Genomic DNA, 24173 nt, shown 5'->3' with positions numbered 1-24173 from the left:
GAATAAAGAAATACAAGGGGGTAGGTTGGTCTACTTGACCTCCGGTTTGGCAGTGCTAGGAGATGAAGAAGGTTTATGCCCCAGGAACGCAAGGATCTTCTTCGAGCGAGGCTTTGCGGCCTTCACTAGAGTCTTCCATTTTTCCTTGTTCATTCCCTTGGGTCGTCAACCTTTGCCCAGTCGATATCTTGGCGGCTGTCGGCAACCAGAGAAATGGTTCCTTCGACTCCGACCTTCAAATTCTCATGTCGATAAGCTAATTTAAGGTCTTCCTGAGGAAGGAAGCGCCTGCCAAGAGAAATGGTTTAATCGACCAGTAGGAGAAAGGCGTGACTTCTGAAGGTGTTGCTAGCTGACTAGTGGCAGGACGCACTACTGGCGTCAGCAAAAATGTGGAACTTGCACACAACAAACCAAAATACTTTGCCCCGACTTATAGTGAGGTTGTCAATCTCACCGGTTTTGCTGAACACAAAGGATTAAATGTATCGAGTGGAAGGAGATTGTAACATCCCAAATTTTAAAACAAAGAGAAAATGAATTTCCCTATTTCCAAATTTTGGAACCAACAAAAACTTTAATTGAGTTAGAGGTGGTGCATAGTACTCATTCTTATATGTGTGAGTTTTTCCATGATGCTTATGAAAAGTACTTTGAAATGCTCCTAAACCCTAAACCTTACTCTTCTTTTCACCATCCAAGATAAAACAAAATAAAAAGGAATTAAATTAAAAAGAAAAGCCTATGTAAGCAAATAGCCATATTTACATGGGATTTCTATTTTCGCGCCCCTGGTTCGTTAGTTGTACTCAGTTTTCCCCAGCCCCTTAGTTTTTCCTCAGTTTCCCCTCCTCTAGTTTTAAACACGCACAAGTGCTGAACGGCCGGTAGCTGTCAGGTTAGAGGCCTTGACCGTTAGTCTGACCGGGTGGGGCTGCACAGGGGCAGCTCCTCCCTGACCGTCTCGTGCTGACGGGTAGGGTCAGGAGACACGTCAGAGCAGCCATCCATCTATGGCTGATGTGTGGGCCGTTTTATTTCATGATTTTATGCGCGGTGCTGCCAATGACAAATGGGGCCGCTCTATTGACAAGGGATTAACTTATCAATGCCTACAAGTTGTAGACTAGGGTTTAGTTGGAAGTAGAGGGCAAGTAGATCTCGAGGGTTTCAGCCGAAAAGTACTCGACGATTAAGAAACTAGGGTTTGTGTGAAACAATGAATCGATCCTTTCTTTGTCCCTCGACTCCCCCTTATATAGGAGGCGGAGTCGAAGGATTCGTGGTACACAAGTTTACAGAGTCCGGGAGGGTTTCTGAACCGTCCCGTAATAATTACAAGCTGATATTCCTAATACAATTCTATCTTTCCTTAATACTAATTGGGCTTCCAGGCTTCATATTCTTTGACTCGTGAACCTTCAATAAACCCCAGGTACCATCTTCGGCAGGCCCATTGGGGATGCCTGTGTCAGTAGCCCCCGAGATTTTGCTTGAATCGAAGAATCAGGGAAAATCTCTAACTTTATAATCATCAAACAACCTTTCAAAACATCATATAGCTTTAGACATTTATATATTGTACAGGGATAATGGTAATTGGGGCTAGTTCATCTGACGGATCATGTACTAGTTAACTGCTCTAGTGGCAATCCGCAAAAACCTACTTCAAGATCACGTCCCTGGACATGATCTCGGGATACTGGTGTTAACTCGACATGCGCCGCTTAAGGTCTTACCATTTGTCAAGTCCCAGTCATGTTTTATCGGGTACCTAACGCGTCCGTTAGGATTTTTCTTTGTATCTGTTGATACGGAAAAAAGTAGCAAACCGACGTCAGAGATGGTGCCACGCCGCTCAGAATGGATCTGGGGTCTTACCTTCGCAGAGTTTTGCGGCATTCAGAGATTATTCGCGGCTTTGGCGCTCTGAGAATATATTGTCGAGTGCTTTTTCGGCTGTTGGAATAGCACATTTTATTGAGTCAACGGATGACTTATCTTGTCCTCCCGATGGGAGTATATGGAGAGTTATTTGAATAACTCGAAATATGCTCATTATACTTTTTATAATGTCATCGGGTACGCGACCAGCATTCCCGATGGGAGTAGCCCCCGAGGCTACAGCCAAGGACTTGTACTTGGTTGTAGGCTCATCATTTCAATATCTTTTGTCGCTATATTGTCGTGTTGCCGAGTTCTTGTATCTTTATCGGGTGCGCGACCAACGCTCCCGATGGGAGTAGCCCTCAAGGCTATGGACGAATGCTTGCATTTGATCATAGGCTCTCGCCATTTCTATTTTTCCATACCCGAAATTTTCCTTTTTCAAAAGTAGCCCCCGAGCATTTGATCATAAACTTGTATTTGATCAAAGGATCTCGAGATTGTCAGTAGTCCTTTACTGTCGCCATTTTCCTTAACCTCACAGCCGAGATTTTCATGTAGTAAGGTGACATCAGTGCTGACGATAGCAACGACCACTGTATTGGGAAGACGCGAGTACTGTCCTCCCTCTGACATGCGGGCCCAAAACCCATGACACGTTAGCACGTTATCGTAGTGGGGGACACACGTCCTCCACTTTTTCTGGCACGCGCGCTGTAGCGTCTGTCTAGTTCCATCACAGTAAAAATACCGTTTTACCCCTTAGGCCACGTGTAAATCATCAAGTCCGTTCGTAGATCATCCAACGGTGCGACGTTTTGACCAAACCTGCTATAAATAGCCATCGTCTTCCTCCGTCAATCCCCTTCGCTGCGCCACACCTCTGTTCTCTCTCCAAAAAATCTCCCATTGCACCCAAAACTTCCTGAGCTCAGCCATACTCTTACTCACGCCTTCGCCATTGTTGATGCCACCCCGCGCAAGGCTCACCAGGCACAGCACACCGGAATCCAAGATGGCGGCGCAAGATCTGGGAGCGGCGGAGTGGGAAAGATCGAAGATCTCCAACCAGGACATCAACCTGATGAAGAAGCTCGGGCTGATGAAGAAGGACACTCCGCGCTTCCCCAGCGAGGAGAGCTACCCGACGCCTCCTATCGGATATCGGGTTAGCTTCGTTGACCACCTTATCCGCGGCCTCTCTGTTCCTATTCACGATTTCCTCTGCGGTCTTCTCTTTGTGTACGGGTTGCAGCTTCACCAGCTGACTCCCAATTCCATCCTACATGTCTCTATTTTCATTACTCTTTGCGAATGCTTTCTCGGAGTCCATCCTAATTGGGCTTTGTGGAAACGCATCTTCTGCCTCCGCCATAATGGCTCCCACAACATCGCCTACAACATAGGCGGTGTTGTTATCTGCGTTCGCCCTGATGTCGAATATTTTGACGTCAAATTTCCCAACTCCGTTCAAGGGTGGCGCAAAAGATGGCTGTACGTCCACGAGGAGTGCCTTGACTCAGTGGAGTATAACATCGCTCCTTTTGATGGAGGTGCCAAAATTTTTCGCTGCCGGTCCTGGGACGCGGAGGCCACTGAAGAGGAGAAAACAGCGGCAGAGGCGCTGATGTCCCGTATCCGCGAGCTTCAAAATACCCGTGGCAAGGAATTGTCGGGTATCCAAATTACAGCGTATTTCCTTAGGATTCGACTGCAGCCTTTACAAGCTCGCAAAAATTCCCTCTGGATGTACGCTGGCGAGGAAGATGTCGACCGGCTTTTCAAGGACCTTACTGTAAAAGACTTGGAGAAGCTTGTCCGAAGAATTTCATCGATTAGCAAGAAAGATGTTATTCCATCCTCTTGCCGCGTGGAGCCATACAGCGGCACCAACGCCCTCCCCAAGGTAAATTTTGTTGGCTACTATTTTGCCCTTTCGAATTTTTTAACGTTTGTCGACTACTATTTTGCTGACACCCCTTATATAAATTCTTGTCGATATATCTTGTCCTTGTAGAATCATCAAGTTCTAGCTTATTTTCCTCCTCTTCCTGAAGGCGGGGAAGTCGAAGAACGGGCTGTTGTCACCGACGACAACCAGGGTACTTCTCGCCCTGAGAGTGAAATCTCGGGTTCCCACAAATCCGCGGCTTCCTCTGAAAGAGAGAATGATTCGGAGGCTTCCGAATCTACGCGTTCCATCCCCTCTGCTGCTTCTCCGACAAATAAACGGAAAAGGGATGAGGTCGCAGATTCCGGTACCTCCAAGACTAACAAGGCCCCTCTCGAGGAAACTTCACCCGAAGAGGAGGAAAAACCCTTCAACCCGTACGACGATGCCCTTGTTAGCTCGTGAGTTTCCATCAACTATTTCCTTTTACCTCAATAATTTTGCCTATCTTTGTTTTTCATATTTTTCCTTGCTTCTATAGTGGTGACGAGGAGGAAGATCCTCCTATTGACGTGACTGCTCGAACGAGCACGTCTCGTACTTTAGTTATTTTCGAAGCTCATCCTGACGCGGATGAAACCTCGACTCCTCACCAACATATGGAGCATCCGACTCCAGTCGCGAGCCCCCGTGCCTCTTCGCCAAAGAGAGCTAGGATTGAGCCGGTCAAAGAGTCTAATCTTTTGATTAGTGATTCTGCGACTCCTTCGATGGATGATGTAAGTCCTCCTTTCATTTATGTCTCGAACTTTTCAGCGCTTTCGACTCTCCTTTGGTTTTTGTTTTTGCTGTCGAACTTTTGCTTCCTATGTTGATTTCTCTTCCTCTGTTTTCCCTTTCAGCCTTTGATGAAGGAATTTATCCGTCTTGGTACCCAATTCATCAGGTACCGTGACCATGCTAAGAGGCTTGAAGGTATTCTTTTTTAATTTGCCTCTTTCCATTGAATAGGTTCTCCTTTATTATTTTATCGTGACATTTGTTGTCCTTTGTTTTGCTAGATACTCTTGCGGAAGCTAACAAACGCGCTGATGCTCTTGCTCTTAAGTTAGAGCAAAGCGAAAAGGATCGCAAGAAAGCTGAATCAGATGCCGCCGCTGCCGAAGATCTTCGAAAAAGACTTCATGACGCGGAAAATTCTTTAAGCGAGAACATAGCTCAGCAGTCTGCTCGTGAAAGAGAAATCATCACTCGTTTGGAGTCACAGAGCCGACGTTTTGTTAGTAAGTACTCTGACCATTTTCATTTCTTCGGGTAACCGTAATTTTCTTGGCGCATTTTTTGACAAGTTTTATTTTGCCTTATCAGCGAAGACGCATCAAGATTATGATCTCGAGAATCCTGAAGGTGATCGCCTTCTCGACGCGCTCTCCCTCCTTGAAATTCATGGAGACGAGGCACGCCAGGGCCTTGCTGACGCTAGGTCGGGTCTGTCACGACTTTTTCCCTACTTCTTCGCGAAAAAAGAAGAACCCGACACTTTTACTGCTCTTGCCAAGTGCTTCAACTCCCAAGAAGATCTTGGGTTGGGTCTTCATCAAGAAAGCTTGAAGATTGGTGTTGAAGGCACCATCGCATTGGTTGCTGACAGCCAACAAGACATCGACTGGGCGAAGGTTGGTGATGCGAAGAAGATGGAGACAAAGAGATGACAGTCTTTGATTAAGGCTGCCAAACCGAACTCGAAGAAGATCCTCTCCTTCCTCGGATGCAAACCGACTCCTGCCGCTAGTTCATCGAAGCCGGAGGTCAATTAGACCATCCTGTCTCTATTTTTTGTTTTGTTTCTCTTTTGATGTTGTCGCCGTTGTAGCTTTGGCGACAACTGCCCCGTTAGTTCACTAGGAACCCTCTTTTGTAATACCCATGTAAATATCTGATCCAATCAATGAAAATCTATGTTGCCGAATTATTGATATCGAAATATTTCTCTCCAGTTGATTTTTGACAACTACACCATGGTGCCTCATTCTTCGGATGCATTACCCGATGTGTCCTACCCGAAAAGGTGCTCCGCTGTCGAGTTTATTGGAGGTTCTTCGGGTGCTGCACAGAATGAAGACTTGGACGATCTTCGACAACAACTGCAGTCGATGAAAAAACAAGCTCTCGTGATAATGGAACAGTCTCGAAGATCGTTTGAAAGGGAAAAACTTGCTGTTCAACAAGCTCGAGAAGCCCTAGCATTGAAGGAAACCGCGGTTGCTGAAGCTGCTGAAGCTACTTCCCGGGAAAATTATATGCTTCAACTGATGAACGACAACAGCTTGGATATGACGGGTACACTTCTTTGCACTTGGTCATATTATGTTTTTACCGTTTGTTCTTCCTCTCTAATGCTTCCTCTGAAAATAGGTTCTTTTTTGGATACTGCTGCCGAAGATCAGTGTGTTGAAGTTGGATCCAATGTGCTTCTCAAGCTTGCCCTGGAGCATGGTTCTAATTTCTAGGTTACACCTGAACGTACCCGCCAAATCGTCAGATTTCAAGATCGCGCGGGTCAAGTCCGTGATTTTCTCGACTTCTGCACGAGGACATTTTCTTTAATTTATAACACCATGTTTCCGCGCAACAAAACGCCAGAAACTCTTCCTGCTCTGATGGATAAGTTCCGGGATGCCCCTTGAATCCATGAATTTGTGCGGGCCCAACTGTCTGCTGGAGCAAGATTTGCCATGATTATGCTATAAGTCTGCTACCCAAAATTAGACATGACTCGAATTGTCTCCAAGTGCCAGGCCAAGCTGGCGAGGAGGAGGAGGAACATCGACAAAATCAACGATGCTGTAACCCCTGTAGCAGAAGAGATGATGGATGAACTGCTTTGGCTAAATGCCGAATTCTTCGTGAGAGGTAGCTATGCTGAACATAGAACTGGCGCTGCAAACAATGAAAGGGTAAACATAGATGATATACTAGGTGGCAACTGAAAGTTTACTTATCCTTGTCGAATTTTTCTTGATGATGAGGTTATGTATATTGTAAATACAATCTATATTGCAAAGCGTCTTTAAGACGTTTTTTTCTTTCTCAATCAAGCCCCCGAGCCTTTTGTTGGCCGGTGCTCAAGCTATTTTTACGCCATGGTGAATCACTATTTTGCGGGAGTTTATATATATGATGTTGCCGCGGGTTATGAGCCCCCGAGCCTGTCGACAAAAAAGATGTATATCACCAATATCTTTACTATATTGCAGCACCGCGAGCCCGCCTCACTAAAAACCTTTCAGCCCCACTCGGTGCCCTGAAAGGAAAAGAGTGCATCTGAAAACTCGCGGGCGTTTCAGTACATTGTATGTTTACAGAGAGGACTATATTTCGACTTCAAGCGTAAAAACGCCTAAGTTGCGCCACGTTCCATGGATATGGCTCGGCGACTCATGTCTTCTTGTTCCTTATTCTGTACGCTCCTCCTTCAATTACTTCTGTGACGATGTATGGGCAACCCACGGCGACTCGAGTTTCTCATGGCTAGTTTTTATGAGCTGGAGAACTAAGTCGCCCACCTGAAAGGATCTTGGTCGCAAACATCGGCTGTGGTAATTTTTCAGATCTTGCTGGTTCTTGGTAACTCATGATAGTACTTCGTCTTGAGCTTCGTCGAGTGCGTCGACATCGTCCTCTAATGCCTTTCTTGAAGTTTCTTCGTCATACTCCGCCACTCTCAGAGAATCGTGCTTTATTTCTATTGGCAATACTGCCTCAGCTCCGTGAACCAGAAAAAACGGTGTTTCCCGTGTCGCTGTATTTGTTGTTGTTCGGATACTCCATAAAACACTGGGCAATTCTTCTGGCCATGTGTGCCTAGCTTTTTCTAATGGTGTGAGCAGACGTTTCTTGATGCCGTTGCAGATGATACCGTTTGCTTTCTCGACTTGCCCATTGGTTTACGGGTGCGCAACTGATGCAAAGTGTAGTTTGATGCCTACCTCTGCACGATAAGCTTTGAATTCCTTAGATGTGAAATTGCTGCCGTTGTCTGTGACTATGCTATGAGGGACTCCAAACCGAAAAACGATGCTTTTCACGAACTTAATTGAAGATGCTGCATCTGGTGAATTTATCGGTTTTTCTTCTGTCCATTTTGTAAACTTATCGACAACTACGAGCACATACTCGTATCCTCCTAGCGAGGCCTTGTGCAATTTTCCCACCATGTCGAGACCCCATTGAGCACAGGGCCATGACAATGGTATTGGCATCAACTCTGCTGCTGGGGAGTGTGGTTTTGCGGCAAACCTTTGGCACGCATCACAAGTGCGTACTATGTCCTTTGCATCCTCGATTGTTGTTAGCCAATAAAACCCTGCTCTGAAAACCTTGGCTGCTATAGCTTGACTGCTTGCGTGGTGTCCGCATACTCCTTCGTGTACATCTTTCAAAATTAGCCTTCCCTCCTCGGGTGTGACACATCTTTGTACTCCCGAAATACTTCGTTTGATTAAGTCCCCTTTGACCATAGTGAACGCTTTAGAACGTCTGATAACTCGCCTTGCTTCAACTGGATCGTCGGGTATTTCCTTTATTGAGATGTATGCTATGTATGCTTGCATCCAAGGAATTTGTACCATCATCACTACGTCTGGTTCCTCTTCTTCTTCAAGTGATGCTATTTTAGCCCCCGAGGGTTTCTCATCCTTCTCCTTCTTTTGCGGTTTCTTCGGCTTGGTAGATCTCTCAGCTATCTCCTCGCAAAACACGCCAGGTGGAATCGCGAGGCATTGCGACCCGATGTTTGCGAGAACATCGGCTTCATCGTTGCTGAGCCTGCTGATATGATTTACTTCGCACCCGTCGAATAACCTCTCGAGCTCGTTGTATACCTCTTTATATGCTATCATGCTATCATTGACTGCGTCGCATTGATTCATCACTTGTTGGGCCACCAACTGTGAGTCACCAAAGATTTTTAGTCGGGTTGCTCCACAAGTCTTTGCCATCTTCATCCCGTGTATGAGTGCTTCATACTCTGCTTCCTTATTGGATGCGTTTGGAAACGTCATCCGCAACACATATTTCAGCTTGTCACCTTGGGGTGATACTAATATCACGCCTGCTCCTGATCCTTCTAATCTCTTTGACCCGTCGAAATTCATAGTCCAGGTTCTCGACAAATCTGGAAGTCCCGTGTTTTGTAGCTCCATCCACTCTGCGATGAAGTTTGGCAGGATCTACGACTTTATTGCTTTTCTCTTCTCGTATGCGATGTCCCGAGGGAAAAGTTCTATTCCCCAAAGGGAGACACGACTCGTGGCTTCTGGATTGTTTAGTATGTTGGATAAAGGCGCTTCATTGACCACTATTATCGGGTGTGCCGAGAAATAGTGTCGTAATTTTCTTGCGGTTGTGAATACTCCATATGCCAACTTCTGATACTGAGGGTACCTCTGTTTTGAAGGCGAGAAAACTTCGCTGACGAAGTATACCGGCTGCTGCACTTCGTGGAGTTTTCCTTCTTCTTCTCTTTCGACCACTAGTACTGTGCTGACCACCTGAGGCGTGGCCGCTATGTATAATAGGAGAGGCTCCTTCTCCCTAGGTGCCACCAAGATTGGTGGTGTCGAGATTGTGCACTTGAGATCCTCGAAAGCTCTGTCTGCTTCTACGTTCCATTGAAATTTGTCGCCTTGTTTGATTAGAGCATAGAATGGCAATGCCTTTTCTCCTAGCCTGGCGACGAATCTGCTTAGAGCTGCGACTCGCCCAGTTAGCTGTTGTATTTCCTTCAGTTTTGTTGGCTTCTGCATCGTTACGATGGCTTGAATTTTCTCTGGATTAGCCTCAATTCCTCTTGCTGAGACTAGCAAACCGAGAAGTTCTCCCGCAGAAACGCCAAAGGAGTACTTTGTCGGGTTCAACTTGAGGCAGAACTTATCGAGGTTGTCGAAAGTTTCCTTCAGGTCCTCGATTAGAGTTATCCCCTTCTTTGTTGTTATGATGACATCGTCGATGTATACTTGTACGTTTTTGCCAATCTGTGTTGCAAGACACTTCTGCATCATCCGCTGGTATGTTGCTCCCGCGTTTTTCAAACCAAAAGGCATTGTTTTGTAGCAGAACACGCCATAAGGTGTTATAAAAGCTGTTTTGACCTCGTCATCTTCTTTTAATCTGATCTGGTTATAACCAGAATATGCATCCAAGAAGGAAAGACGTTCACATCCTGCCGTAGAGTCGATAATTTGATCGATCCTTGGGAGGGGAAAGTGATCCTTTGGACAATGTTTATTGAGACACGTGAAGTCGACGCACATGCGAAGGACCTTTGTGTTTTTCTTCGGGACCAGTACGGGATTAGCTACCCACGTGGCCTCTGTATGTAGTTCTTAGATAAAACTAGCCTCTCTTAGTCTATTGATTTCAGACAGCATGGCCTTGCGGTTTGGTTCCGAAAAACGCCGCAAGGGTTGTTTTATTGGCCTCGCCACTGGATCCAAGTTAAGGTGGTGCGCGGCAAGTTCCCTGGGTACTCCTGGCATGTCAGCTGGACACCATGCAAAGATTTCCCAGCGCTCACGGAGGAACTCGACGAGCGCACTTTCCTATGCGAGATCCATATTTGCTGCAATGGATGTCGTTTTCTTGGGATCTGTCGGGTGGATCTGTACTTCCTTAGAATTCTTGGTGGTGCTAAAGGTTGGTTTCTTCAGCAGCCTCCCCATGTCTGGCAACACATCATAGTCAATTGTGAGCCTTGATTCCATATATTCTGCTTGCATGCCGAAGGTTTCCGATAATCGATGAAAATCCCTGTCGCACTTATCAGCTAGCGAAAAACTGACTTTTACTGTAATTGATCCCTTGGGTCCGGGGATCCTCCACAATAAGTATGTGTAATGTGGTACCGCCATAAACCTGGCATAGGCTGGTCGTCCCAACAAGGCATGGTATTGTGATGGGAAGTCGACAACCTCAAATTCCAGCCTTTCAATCCTGTAATTTTCTCGGGTTGCAAACTAAACGTCGAGATTGATCTTTCCCAGCGGATAACTTGGCTTGTCTGGTGTGATCCCATGGAAGCGTGTGTCCGTTGGTTTCAAATTTGCTAAGGAGATGTTCATCTTCCTCAATGTATCCGCGTACATCAGATTTAAACTGCTACCTCCATCTATAAATACTCGTGAAACGTCGAAACCTGCGATTACTGCTGGCAAAATCAATGCTGATTGTCCTGGTCGAGGAACTTGCTGTGGGTGGTCTGCTATGGTGAAGCCAATGTCCTGCCCTGACCAATCTAGGTATTCAATTGTTGGTGGGGGCATCTTTTCTGCCATGAACACTTGTCGCAAGATTACTTTTTGAGCTCTGTTGAATGGCCTGGATTTTTGAATCATCGAAACCGCACCATTGGTGTCGACATACGGAGGTGGGTTTGGAGCTTCCGCTATTTGTAACTGATGTCGATTTGCATTTGTAATTGCAGGAGGAGGCGGAAGGTGGATCTCACTCCTTGGCCCTTGCAGGTTCCTATTTATTGCTTGCGTATTTTCTTGCCCTGCAAACTTGAACATTGCTTGAAAATTTCGATAATCCTTCTGCAGATGTCCAGACTGCCTTCTTCCATTGATGTCGAGATAAAAGTGTATTTGGCATGGTCCGTTTAAGAGGTCCTCGGGTGAGACGTACGGTCTCTGAAACCTTGGTCCACTATTTTGTCGGGAATCATCCTTCTAATCGCTGCACTGCTCACCGCTCCTCTAGTGATCATCTCGATTGTTTCATCCACTGTTTCCTCAAAAACCAGCTGATATCTGGCTAGGGGCATCGTAATTTGAGAACTGCCGAGGAAATCGTCACCTGTTTTGAAAATTTTGACTGCGGTCCTCTTCAGGCGACCTATGCCGTTTGTTGTGAACAACATCTTCTCCAACTGCCCACCTATTTTCTATCTCCATTAATGCTGATACTATCTTTGGGTTGGTTCTCCCCAAATCTTCGACAAAATCTCCCTGTCGAATTCCAGCCACAAACGCATCTATTGCTCTCTCGTCAGATATGTTCTCTGCCGAGTTTTTGATGATGTTCCACCTCTGGATGTACTTTCTCATTGATTCATCATGCTTTTGTCTACAAGACCTCAACTCCTCTAGTGATGCGGGTTTTTTGCATGTGGATCGGAAATTCTTGACAAATATATCCTCAAAACTATCCCAGCTGTCGATGGAACATGGAGGCAGCTTCTTTATCCATGATCGTGCGGCTCCACTCAGGTGTACTTGAATGCTCTGCATTGCTGTTGCTCTAGTTCCACCCATCAGCTTCACCGTCTCGAGATAATCAACTAACCAACACTAGTAGGAAAACCCTTATAGGTGGAGCTTAGTTCTGTGGCGCACCATTAAAAATGCGCCACAGAAAGTTATTTTGTGGCGCACCAGGCAAGCTGCGCCACAGAAACAGGTTAATTTTGTGGCGCACCAGGGAACCGTGCGCCACAAAAACTTAGTGGGGCCCACACCCTGTCACCCCCAATTATTAGTGTAGGTATTTCTATGGCGCACATGGCGTGCTGCGCCACAGAAATAATTGTTTCTGTGGCGCACTTGCTTCGGTGCGCCACAGAAGTAGTTGATTTTGTGGCGCATTTGTTCTGGTGTGCCACAGAACTAAGGGAACTTATATCATCCCGTACGTGCCCTCCCCCGCCCACGCCTGTTCACCTCTCCTCCTCCACCCCTCTTCCTCTCCCTACCGCCGCGCGCCACCGCCTTCCATGGTGAGCGTCGCCATCGCCGCATGCCGCCACGCTCCACCCATCCCCGCCACCAGCAGCACAAGCCGCTGCGGCGTGGAGGAGGAGCAGGGGCCGTCGCATGGAGGAGGAGGGGCCGGCTCCGCGTCAAGGAGGAGGAGCCGCCGCGTCTTCCTCCTCCTCCACCCCTGCCATCATCGTCATCCTCCTCCTCCACCCCTACCCGGCCCCTCCCTCTTCCTCTATCCCGTCCCCTCCTCCAACAGCATCGTCGGTGAGCTCCACATCTCCCCTCCCCTCCCTCATCCTCTCCCATGCGGGCCGAAAGTGCTCGACGAAATTACTGGATCATCAAATGTTTCCCTTTGTCCCTGGTTAATTTCCTCCTTAATTGATGCCTTATGATCCAAATTACTATATTATTGGATTGAGTGATATGGCTACTGCTTGTTTGCTCTCCAAATTACCAAGTGATGAATATATAATCCCTTTGGAGCATCTACCCCATGCTATATATGTGTATTTGGCCATGCTTATGATGGATTACTTTTCAGGACTCTAGCTAGATTAGAGGGGGAAAAGTTGCTGCTTTGTTGCCTATGATAATGGATCATCAAATGTTTCCCTTTGTACCTTGTTGCCTCCTTAATTGATGCATTATGATCCAAATGACCCAAGTCCCTTGCATGATCCCATTTGTCCCTAATGTTGCTTAAGATGAATAAATTCCCTCTAATCACCATTTGGAGATCAAGACTAGTTCTTGATTTCCATTAGCTAGACTCCAATATTAAAAATGTCTCCCAAATATGGAGACAAACATTTTAACATTACCCCAATGTTATTTCTCTCAAATGGACAGTTTCTGATGGTATGCTTGCTCCTCACTGTACTTTATCAATTCCCTACTGATCCTAAGTACCCATGAATATCTGGTGGTGTTCTTCTGCTGTTTAGTTACTGTTAACACATTTGTTTGCATGTGTGTGTGAGCTGCTTGCAGATGTTTATCCACTGTTGGCCTTTATTCTTGGTAGCTCAAAGTGTCATGCACTTATTGGATCATCAAATGTTTCCCTTTGTCCCTGGTTAATTGCCTCCTTAATTGATGCCTTATGATCCAAATTACTATATTATTGGATTGAGTGATATGGCTACTGCTTGTTTGCTCTCCAAATTACCAAGTGATGAATATATAATCCCTTTGGAGCATCTGCCCCATGCTATATATGTGTATTTGACCATGCTTATGATGGATTTCTTTTAAGGACTCTAGCTAGATTAGAGGGGAAAAAGTTGCTGCTTTGTTGCCTATGATAATGGATCATCAAATGTTTCCCTTTGTCCCTGGTTGCCTCCTTAATTGATGCCTTATGATCCAAATGACCCAAGTCCCTTGCATGATCCCATTTGTCCCTAATGTTGCTTAAGATGAATAAATTCCCTCTAATCACCATTTGGAGATCAAGACTAGTTCTTGATTTCCATTAGCTAAACTCCAATATTAAAAATGTCTCCCAAATATGGAGACAAACGTTTTAACATTACCCCAATGTTATTTCTCTCAAATGGAAAGTTTCTGATGGTATGCTTGCTCCTCACTGTACTTTATCAATTCCCTACTGATGCTAAGTACCCATGAATATCTGGTGGTACGGTGTTCTTCTGCTGTTTAGTTACTGTCAACACATGTGTTTGCATGTGTGTGTGAGCTGCTTGCAGATGTTTATCCACTGTTGGCCTTTATTCTTGGTAGCTCAAAGTGTCATGCACTTACTGAATCATCAAATGTTTCCCTTTGTCCCTAGTTAATTGCCTCCTTAATTGATGCCTTATGATCCAAATTACTATATTATTGGATTGAGTGATATGGCTACTGCTTGTTTGCTCTCCAAATTACCAAGTGATGAATATATAATCCCTATGGAGCATCTTCCCCATGCTATATATGTGTATTTGACCATGCTTATGATGGATTTCTTTTAAGGACTCTAGCCATCATCACTTGGTTACTACCAAGTGATGAATAATCCCTTGAAGAAAATGATAAATTTCTATTTCTTGTTGGCTTTGATGAAAATAGAGATATCCACAGTAGGGGATCATGTAAATGAATGCCACTGTGGTATCCTTTGAAGAAAATGGACTGTTTCTGATGGTTTTAAAAGGCTAGGTGGTGCTAGGTGATTAAGTTGGCTACCAAGACTTGTCTCATCTGGTTAGCTTGGATATGCTATGTGTTGTTGCTTGTTTAGGCATATCTATCACTTACTGGATTTACTGGTTCTTGATTGGCCTCTCTTTTGCCAGCATCACTTGGTCTATATACCAAGTGATGAATAATCCCTTTGGAGCATCTGCTCCATGCATGCTATGTGTGTTTGAGCATCTTGACTTATGTCACCATGGTTGCTAGTTTGTTGGTGTTTCTGTACTTGCCGATGATTAGATGGTTGGTCGATCACTCGTACACTCGGGGGTGGAGCAAGTGAGCCTGGTGTGATGGCACAAATATCAATATCTTGTGCATCCTACCTGGCCTCACTTACTCCATCCCTGGATGTTAATATTTGTTTCGACCAACAAAGTATGAGGCATTCCATTTAGTTCATACTATTCAGTTGTCTATTATTTGAGTTGGCACTTCTTAATTGCATTGGCCGATGATTAAAATGTTTGGTCACTTGTACACTCTGGGGTGGGGCCAGTGAGCCTGGTGTGATGGCACAAATATCAATATCTTGTGCATCCTACCTGGCCTCGCTGACCCCATCCCTGAATGTTAATATTTCTTTCGACCAACAAAGTATGAGGCATATGATATCTAGTTGAGATACCACTTGGCTCTTTCTTCCATTTTAGTGCCGATGATTAGAATGTTTGGTCACCTATACGCCGCAATATACTTTGTAGACGGGCCCCCTTTCCCCGGCCGTCGTTCCGTGAACGAGTCCTTGACGAGACAACAACGCCGACCTGCCTCTCCGACGCAGAACCACGCCAGTCCTAGCCGCCTCCCTTGTGGCCGCGTCTCCTGCGCTCTACGCTTTTTCTCCATGGCCGGACTACGATTGGACACACCGAGGGAATAATGATAATAGCCATCACCACTATCGTCAGACTCTAGGTGTAGAGTACTTTGCAGCAGATGCCACTTCTCTTCTCTCGCCGTCCAGTACGTGAACGAGTCCTTGATGCAAAGACGGTGCCGGCCTCCCTAGCATCCCGACCCTTGTTGCCGCGCTTCAGGCCATGTCTCCCGCGCCCTGCACTCTTCGCCTTCTTGCCCGGTGAACAATAGACTGATCGTTGGAATAAGGAAGCCGATGACGGCCGATCGCAATCTAATCTTGCGACCGACCGTCATCGGTTTCCTTATTCCAACGATCAGTCTATTGGTTCACCGGGCAAGAAGGCAAACAGTGCAGGGCACGGGACACACGGCCTGAAGCGCGGCAACACGGGCCGACATAATGCTGGGCAGGCCGGCACAGTCTTTGCATCAAGGACTCGTTCACTGCACGGCGAGGGAAGAAAAGTGGCATCTGCTGCAAACTGCTATGCACATGTGGAGTCTGGCGATAGTGGTGATGGCGATTATCATTATTCCCCCGGTGAGTCAAATCGTGGTTCGGCCATGGAGAAGAACACAGGAGACGCGGCCACAAGGGAGGCGGCTGGGACTGCCGTGGTTCTGCGCCGGAGAGGCAGATCGGCGTTGTTGTCTCGTCAAGGACCCGTTCACGGAACGACAGCCGGGGAAAGGGGGCTCTTCTGCAAAGTATACTGCGGTGTATACTGCAACTATGGTTTCTGACCATAGTATTTGTGTTGACCAACAATGTATGAGGCACTTATTCCATTTTGTCATTCCATTTTCTTTGGTATTTTCAAAATGCCGATGATTAAAATGTTTGGTCACTCGTACACTCGGGGGTGGCGTAAGTGAGCCTGGTAAGATAGCACAAATATCAATCTCTTGTGCATCGGACTTGGTCTCAATTACGCCATCCCTGAATGTTAATATTTGTGTTGACCAACAATGTATGAGGCATTTATTCCATTTCTCTTGTGCATCGGACTTGTTGGTCTCACTTTCTTCCATTTTAATCATAGTAGGAACCGGATGAAGACCCCGATGCAAGCGGGCCTGGTGGGTAGAGATGAGGGAGCAAAGGAGGAAAGACTACTTTGTATCCCGAAATTGTGAAATTTGTATGAATTAAGAGTTGTATGCAAAACATTTGACACTTGCCACTATATATGTATCTCGATCGGGCTCTAAGTACTGTGATGATGATGTATAATGTTGCTATGTTATATGTGTCCATATTATATCTGTCTATCTGTCTATATTATACCTGTATACTGTGTACAATACCTGTATAAAACCTGTATAACACACCAGGGAGCAGAAACTCGAGTATACCTGTACATTGTTCTGTGGCGCACCAAAATAGAATTTAGTGGCGCACCTATTTCTATGGCGCAGCCGGATCGTATGCGCCACAGAACACCTTAATTCTTTGGCGCATGGTACAGTGCGCCACAGAAACCCTATTTTTGTGGCGAAGTTTCTGTGGCGCACCGCCCGTGCGCCACAGAATCATGTTTTCGTGCGCCACTGATGAAGCTTTTCCTACTAGTGCAATCCTCAGGATCTTGCAGGCCGTCGAATTTTTTGTAGTTATCGGGTAGTTTAAACCCTGATGGAACTCGAGTTTTATGGACTCATCTTGTGAAACACGGGAGCCCACACATATCTTCTTCATTGACCTCTGGTGAGTGCCTGCGTTCCCTTCTTTCCTGTCGCGCTCTGTGTACTCTTGCCTGAGTAGCTGCATATCTTGCCCCACTCATTCTTGCAGGATATTGCACTGCTGCCGTAGGTCGTGGACTATTTTGCCTTGCTGATCCTTCGGGAGGCGTGCCTGCAAATGCTGTGCCCATCACTCCAACTCCTTCCATGGCCATGTTGTACAATGGTTCCCTTGGGTCTCCAGGAGGTGGCCTGGATGCGAGTATAAAAGCTTGCGTTTCCATGTACCCAGCTTCTGGTGTTTTGAGAATAATGTTCCCCCTTGTGTCTATGGACATGAAGGACATGTCGAGGTTTTGAACTAGATTCTCCCTTTCAGCCTCAGGTATGTTCTGCAGTCGAGATCTTGCTCTGTTACGAGCTGCTCTGTGACTTTCTCCCGAAGTACCTGATTGTCGACTCAAGTCCGCCCTTCGCCTGCTTGACGCGAAAGCTGCGGCTTGCCTCCTATCTAGCTCAATTCTCTGTTTTTCGAGCTCCCGTCTAGTACGAGCAAGTCTATATTGGTAAGCTTGTGACTCTTGAGGTGTCGCCGCTATGGTCATTGGTTCTGTGCCATCCATGGCTCTTGCAACTCTGTCCCATACTGCCTGCGGAAATTGCACCATCTCTCGTGTTCCAGGCCCGATATATTTGGTTCCCAAACCTCGCGTGAGATCCACGGGATCGACGTACGGATTTCCCGCGTCGTCGAAGTTCTCTGATGTCTCCTCCTGTGGACGACTTGTTTCTCCAATTACATAAATTTGATGGTATTTTGAATTTTGAACTTTGTCGGGATTGGTGACACCATCATATAGATTGGTGAAGACCTCTCCAACAATAGTGGATCTGTCGATGAAGTTGAAGCTATCGATGTTGCTCGAGTCATCGCTTATATCGGAGTCCGCACATGACTCGAAGGACATGTCGCTGAAGATCTTGGCGAGTTTTTCACTTTCCATAGTGTTGATGAAGCGTGGCGGCGAAATCTCCTCGTCTCCTGTCTCCGCTGACGACGTGGAGTTCGAAAAATCCGAATCGATCACCGATAATCCCGACGAGATCGGAATTTCGAGATGATACGATCCTTCTTTTTCGACGCGGAAGTGGAACTTCCCAAACGTCATATCCATAGGCTCCTCCAGATATGCATATGCATCCAAACGGGAGGGCGGGTGAGGATCAAAATCGACTAGATCAGTTTCGATCTGTTTACCTCTATCCATCGCGTTGCTTGCTACCGAAGAAGTCGACGATCTTGAACGTGCCATCGAGATCAGCTCCTTGTCACCTCTAATCCCCACAAATGGCACCAATTGACAAGGGATTAACTTATCAATGCCTACAAGTTGTAGACTAGGGTTTAGTTGGAAGTAGAGGGCAAGTAGATCTCGAGGGTTTCAGCCGAAAAGTACTCGACAATTCAGAAACTAGGGTTTGCGTGAAATAATGAATCGATCCTTTCTTTGTCCCTCGACTCCCCCTTATATAGGATGTGGAGTCGAAGGATTCGTGGTACACAAGTTTACAGAGTCCGGGAGGGTTTCTGAACAGTCCCGTAATAATTACAAGATGATATTCCTAATACAATTCTATCTTTCCTTAATACTAATTGGGCTTCCAGGCTTCATATTCTTTGACTCATGAACCTTCAATAAACCCCGGGTACCATCTTCGGCAGGCCCATTGGGGATGCCTATGTCACCTATAGGGCTTCCGGAGCCAATGACCAGTGGGGTCGTATATTTTTCAGTAAAAGACATATATTGCCGCTCTGTGGGGCTGCCGCAGCCAATGACCAGTGGTGTCGTCTATTTATTTAGAGAAAATCATATATTGCCGCTCTGCGGGGCCCCCGCAACCAATGACCAGTGGGGTCGTCTATTTTTCAGGAAAAGACATATATTGCCACTCTGTGGGGCTGCCGCAGCCAATGACCAGTGGGATCGTCTATTTATTTAGAGAAAATCATATATTGCCGCTCTGTTGGGCCTCCGCAACCAATGACCAGTGGGGTCGTCTATTTTTCAGGAAAAGACTTATATTGCCGCTCTGTGGGGCTGCCGCAGCCAATGACCAGTGGGGTCGTCTATTTATTTAGAGAATATCATAGAGAGAAGCAACAAGTTTGCTAATTAATTATTCTTAAGCTAGACCGATCATTAGTCACCGGAGAACCGCTGGTAGCTCGTTCCCCACCGTCGGACGGAGCAGCCATCGCCAACGCCTCGTCGTGCCGCCGGCTCTATCCCCCAACGACGTCGGACGGACTGCAGCGCTGCACGTCAACCACGGCTCCAGCACTTGTTTCGTACGCACACATTGTACTCACCGCAGGAAAGTCCGCCACAAGCAGATCCGCTGCCCACGACGACCGGGATTTGTTCCGCGCACCAATTGGTAGTATAGCTTGGTAAGACCTCCGCTTCTACCTCCCCCGCCCCCTAATTGATTCGGTTCCCGTAATTTATTGGAGTTTGTAGGTATGAAATAGTCCTCAATGTCTGGTCGTAGCGGGTACACCGGCGAGGGTGGGGATTCGATCATGTCGTGGCCATGTTCTACTTCTCCTACCTCGTCGGAAGTGCAGGTATCTAGCTTCAGCTTTCTGTAGTACCATTGAATTTGAAGTGCCGCCATGGCCTGTTGGAGTGATTTCAGTTGTTCTTTTTTCCATTATTGTTACAGTTAGCCAGGCAAGCCGATGATCCATGGTACATTGCATACCAAGATGAATCAACCCAGTGGTGTAGCTAGAGGATGGATTTGGAGGAGAAGGTGGCCAATTTAGGTGATGAATTGGCCCGTAAAAACCTGATGATATTCGAGCTGAAGCGTACAGTGGAGGAAGAAAAGAAGAATTCAGAGCTTATTCGCAAGGAGAAGTTGAGAGTTGAGACAGATCTTGCCGTATTTGATCAAGTGGTAGAAAATCTAGAACATGAACTTCAAGTGATGGGAGAGGAGAAGAGCAGATTCATCTGGGCAGTTTTATTAGGTGTTATCCCTGTCATAGCAGTTATGTGGTTCTGGTAGATGATTTAGTATAGAATTGTTATTTAGTAGATTGCTCTAACCACTGTATTTTGTTGTGGCTCTAAGCACTGTATTTTGCCGTACAATTTCCTAGTTGTGTTAAGTAATGTGCACGATAATTTTTGCATGCATGAACATTTTATAAAAGTGAAGGGATCCCAAAAGTGAAAGCATGTACCAGACTCCCGGATAAAATACATATCAATACCTTCCCAATCAAGTTGGGATAGAATTCAAATCATACATATGGATGTACATGGACACATCAAGAACGTGGAGAAGCTTTTTTTGAGATGGAGGTAGTAGTTCGAACAATTTTATCCCAATTGGAAATTGAAAAATACAAATTTATCCCAATTTGCGGCGTCGAACACGGCCGCACAGCGATGGGCAAGAAAGGCCGGGACGACGGGTGGCTGAGGGTTGGTCATCTGCGCCATCCGTCGTTGAAGTGATGTTGTCGGCGATGGCTTCAATGTTCGTGGCATCGATGACCACTGTCGGAACCGCCGTTGTCTTGGTGTACTTCATCAGCGACGGATCTACGGAGGGCTGGATCGGTGGCTTTGCAGCGCGGTTGTAGACGATGGATTCAATCGTCTTGGCATCGATTCGCAATCTCGGCGCCGTCGAAGCGATGTTGTAGGCGATGGCTTCAATGTTCGTGGCATCGATGACCACTGTCGGCACGGCCACCATCTTGTTGTCCTTCATCAGCAACGGATCTGAGAAGGGCAACGGAAGTGAGACATCAACAGGCTCTGACATTGAATGTTGGATCTGCACCGTCGAAGCGATGTTGTAGGTGATGGCTTCAGTGTTCGTGGCATCGATGACCACTGTCGGCACGGCCGCCGTCTTGTTGTCCTTCATCAGCAACGGATCTGTGGAGGGCAACGGAAGTGAGACATCAACAGGCTTTGACATTGAATGCTGGATCTACGCCGTCGAACCGATGTTGTAGGCGATGGCTTCAATGTTCGTGGCATCGATGACCACTGTCGGCACGGCCGCCGTCTTGGTGTTCTTCATCATTCAACAGATCTGAGAAGAGAAACGAAAGTGAGACAGAGAGAGACATTTCAACTATTTCTGACGGTTAGATCCTCACCGGCACTCTTAGATCCACGCAGCACGCACTGTTAGATCTACGCCGCCGCACGCCGCCGCACGCACGGTTAGATCCGCACCACCGCACGCCGCCACACGCACGGTTAGATCCGCGCCGCCGCGACCGCCGGAGTAAGAGAGGAAATAGGGGAGAGGAAGATGCTACTGGAATATGCGACTGCCAGGGTTGGTAGGTATGTGCTCTGCTCTTCTCTCCGTATGCGTCCATCGTGGCAGAGAGAGATATACAGGCCGTCCGATCATAAATGATCGAACGGTGCAAGCGTTCGTTGAGCTTTCAACCAACCAAGATCCATGTGACATACATCTCGACCAATCAGAGATCAGCAAGTGAGTACAAGTTAGGAAATCTGAGTAGAACTAAGAGGGGAAATGTGAGGAAATGTTTATCGGAAGGGCAAAACTGAGTAGGACTGAGTAAAACAAGTGGGCCCGGAGGGGGAAAACCGAGTAACACTAAGTAAAACAGGGGCACCCAAATAATAAAGGGACTAAGGGAAATTGAAGCTTTTGGCATAAAAATTGTAAAAGTGTGTTATTTGACCAATATATTACATTTTGGCCGACGTGATATTGTTTTCAATTCAAAGATACACAAGTGTGACGAATTTGGACTCATTTCGACAAAGTTTGTAAGCATAGTGAGTATTTGGGAGGAGTATTGAGCAGAAAGCCCTGCATCTTCATAGCTAGTAGCACATGGACTAGGAAGTGATTTCGAAGCTTTTGGCATAAAAACTTCATATCTCTATATTTCCTTTTCCATTATTATTTGTCTAGGTTGTAGGTAACATAACAAGACTCCATGGGAAGGTTCCACCATGTTTTGAATTATTTTGAATTAAACCCTAAAACTCTAAAACCCTAAACCCTAGAGAAAATGATAAATGTGGCTTAAATGTGTCATACAAATTCAAATTGTTCAACACAAAGGGATCCCCAATACAAAGGGAACCCTAATACAAATTGTTCATACAAATTTAAATTATTCAACACAAAGGCATCCCCAATACAAAGGGAACCCCAATACAAATTGTTCATACAAATTCAAATTAGTTGTTCAGAATAAAATCTTTCTCTTGCTCCTGGTGTGACTCGCTGGGGCCACCACCTTACTCCGGGTAACCCTACTAGAGATATTACCGGTGTCTACCTTCCTTTTGCCCTCTTTCTTGTTCTTCTTCTTCTGCGAAGCTTGTGCTTTTTCTTCTGCCATCAGCTCTTCGAAGTGAGCACTAGTCTGGGCAATACCACTTTCGAAGCAATCTCGATTATATTGTTCCCTCTCCTCTGGACTCATCGGTTCAAGCAGCTCTACATCCATTTGTTCCCTCTGCTCTCGATCCATCGGTTCAAGTAGCTCTACATCCATCTGTTCCCTCTGCTCTCGATCCATCGGTTCAAGCAGCTCTACATCCATCTGTTCCCTCCGCTCTCGATCCATCGGTTCAATCTCCTCATGTTCAATTGCTGCTTCAATCTCCTCTGCATTTGCTCCTTCAATCTCCTCATGTTGAACTGCTGCTTCATTCTCCTCTGCATTTGCTGCTCCCGCCTGATCTTCCATTCCAAAAGCTGGGTCAATTCCATTTTTACAAAGCCTAGAAATGTGTCCAGGGAATCCACAACGTTTGCACTTACGTTTTCGAATCGGTGCACCACCCTCTGCACTAGCTCTGATCCTATTCTTTCTCGGCCTACCTGCCGGTCTAGTCAATACTCGAGAGTACAGTTTGAAGCCTGGATCGACTTTCATCCATTGGTCTTTTCCCAACAAGGTAGGAATATTCATAGCATATGCAGCCCTAAATTTGGCAACAGAGAAATACTCTGACACATACTGATCGACTTCACAATCTTCACCCCCTATAACACTCATGAAAAACAATGCGTGTATGCAGGGTATCCCACGGATCTGCCATCCCCTACAATGGCATGTCCTATCAACCAAACTCACTGGATACCTCCACTGCCTGTTTTTACTATCAGTGTAGGTTACCTCAGCCTCCATTCCTTTTCTGACGCATTGCATCCTCAATTGTTTTGCCCTGTCATGCAAAGACTTAATCAATGATGGGAGCATGAGATGGCCAGCATATTTTGTGGATGCAATTCTTTGACGCAGATCGATCTTTATCATGATCATCTGCCTAATCTTATCAAATATTTTCCATAGCATAAGCCCTTTCATTGACTTGACCTTTGAATTGAAACTCTCTGCAAGGTTACTTGTTACATAGTCTACCTTGCAAATTTCATTGAATTGGCTTCTTGACCACACCCTACCATGATGTTCATCCAAGTACTCCTTCACCCCAGGTTTTTGTTTATACAACACATCCAAATGAAACAGATGCTTCCTAGAGCTGCATGTGTATGAAGCTGGCCATAGGTTGTTAGTAAAAACTTTACCCTTGAATTTCTTTGTAAAATTCTGTACCAAGTGTCGCATACATTCCCTATGCTCCACTCCAGGGAATACTGCTTCTACCGCACTCTCCAAACCTTTGCAAGCGTCTGTGTGGATAACAAGTCCTGGTGGATGACCTATAAGGTCACACAAATTCTGCAGAAACCAAGTCCAACTTTCCTCTGACTCAAGCTCCAAAACTCCATAAGCAACAGGGAACATCCAATTATGACCATGACACTACTAGGAAAAGGCCTACCGCCGG

Source organism: Lolium perenne, chromosome 3 (assembly GCF_019359855.2).
Source record: "Lolium perenne isolate Kyuss_39 chromosome 3, Kyuss_2.0, whole genome shotgun sequence".
Taxonomy (NCBI): domain Eukaryota; kingdom Viridiplantae; phylum Streptophyta; class Magnoliopsida; order Poales; family Poaceae; genus Lolium; species Lolium perenne.
The sequence above is the reverse complement of the archived record's forward strand: the minus strand, read 5'-3'. Positions refer to the sequence as shown.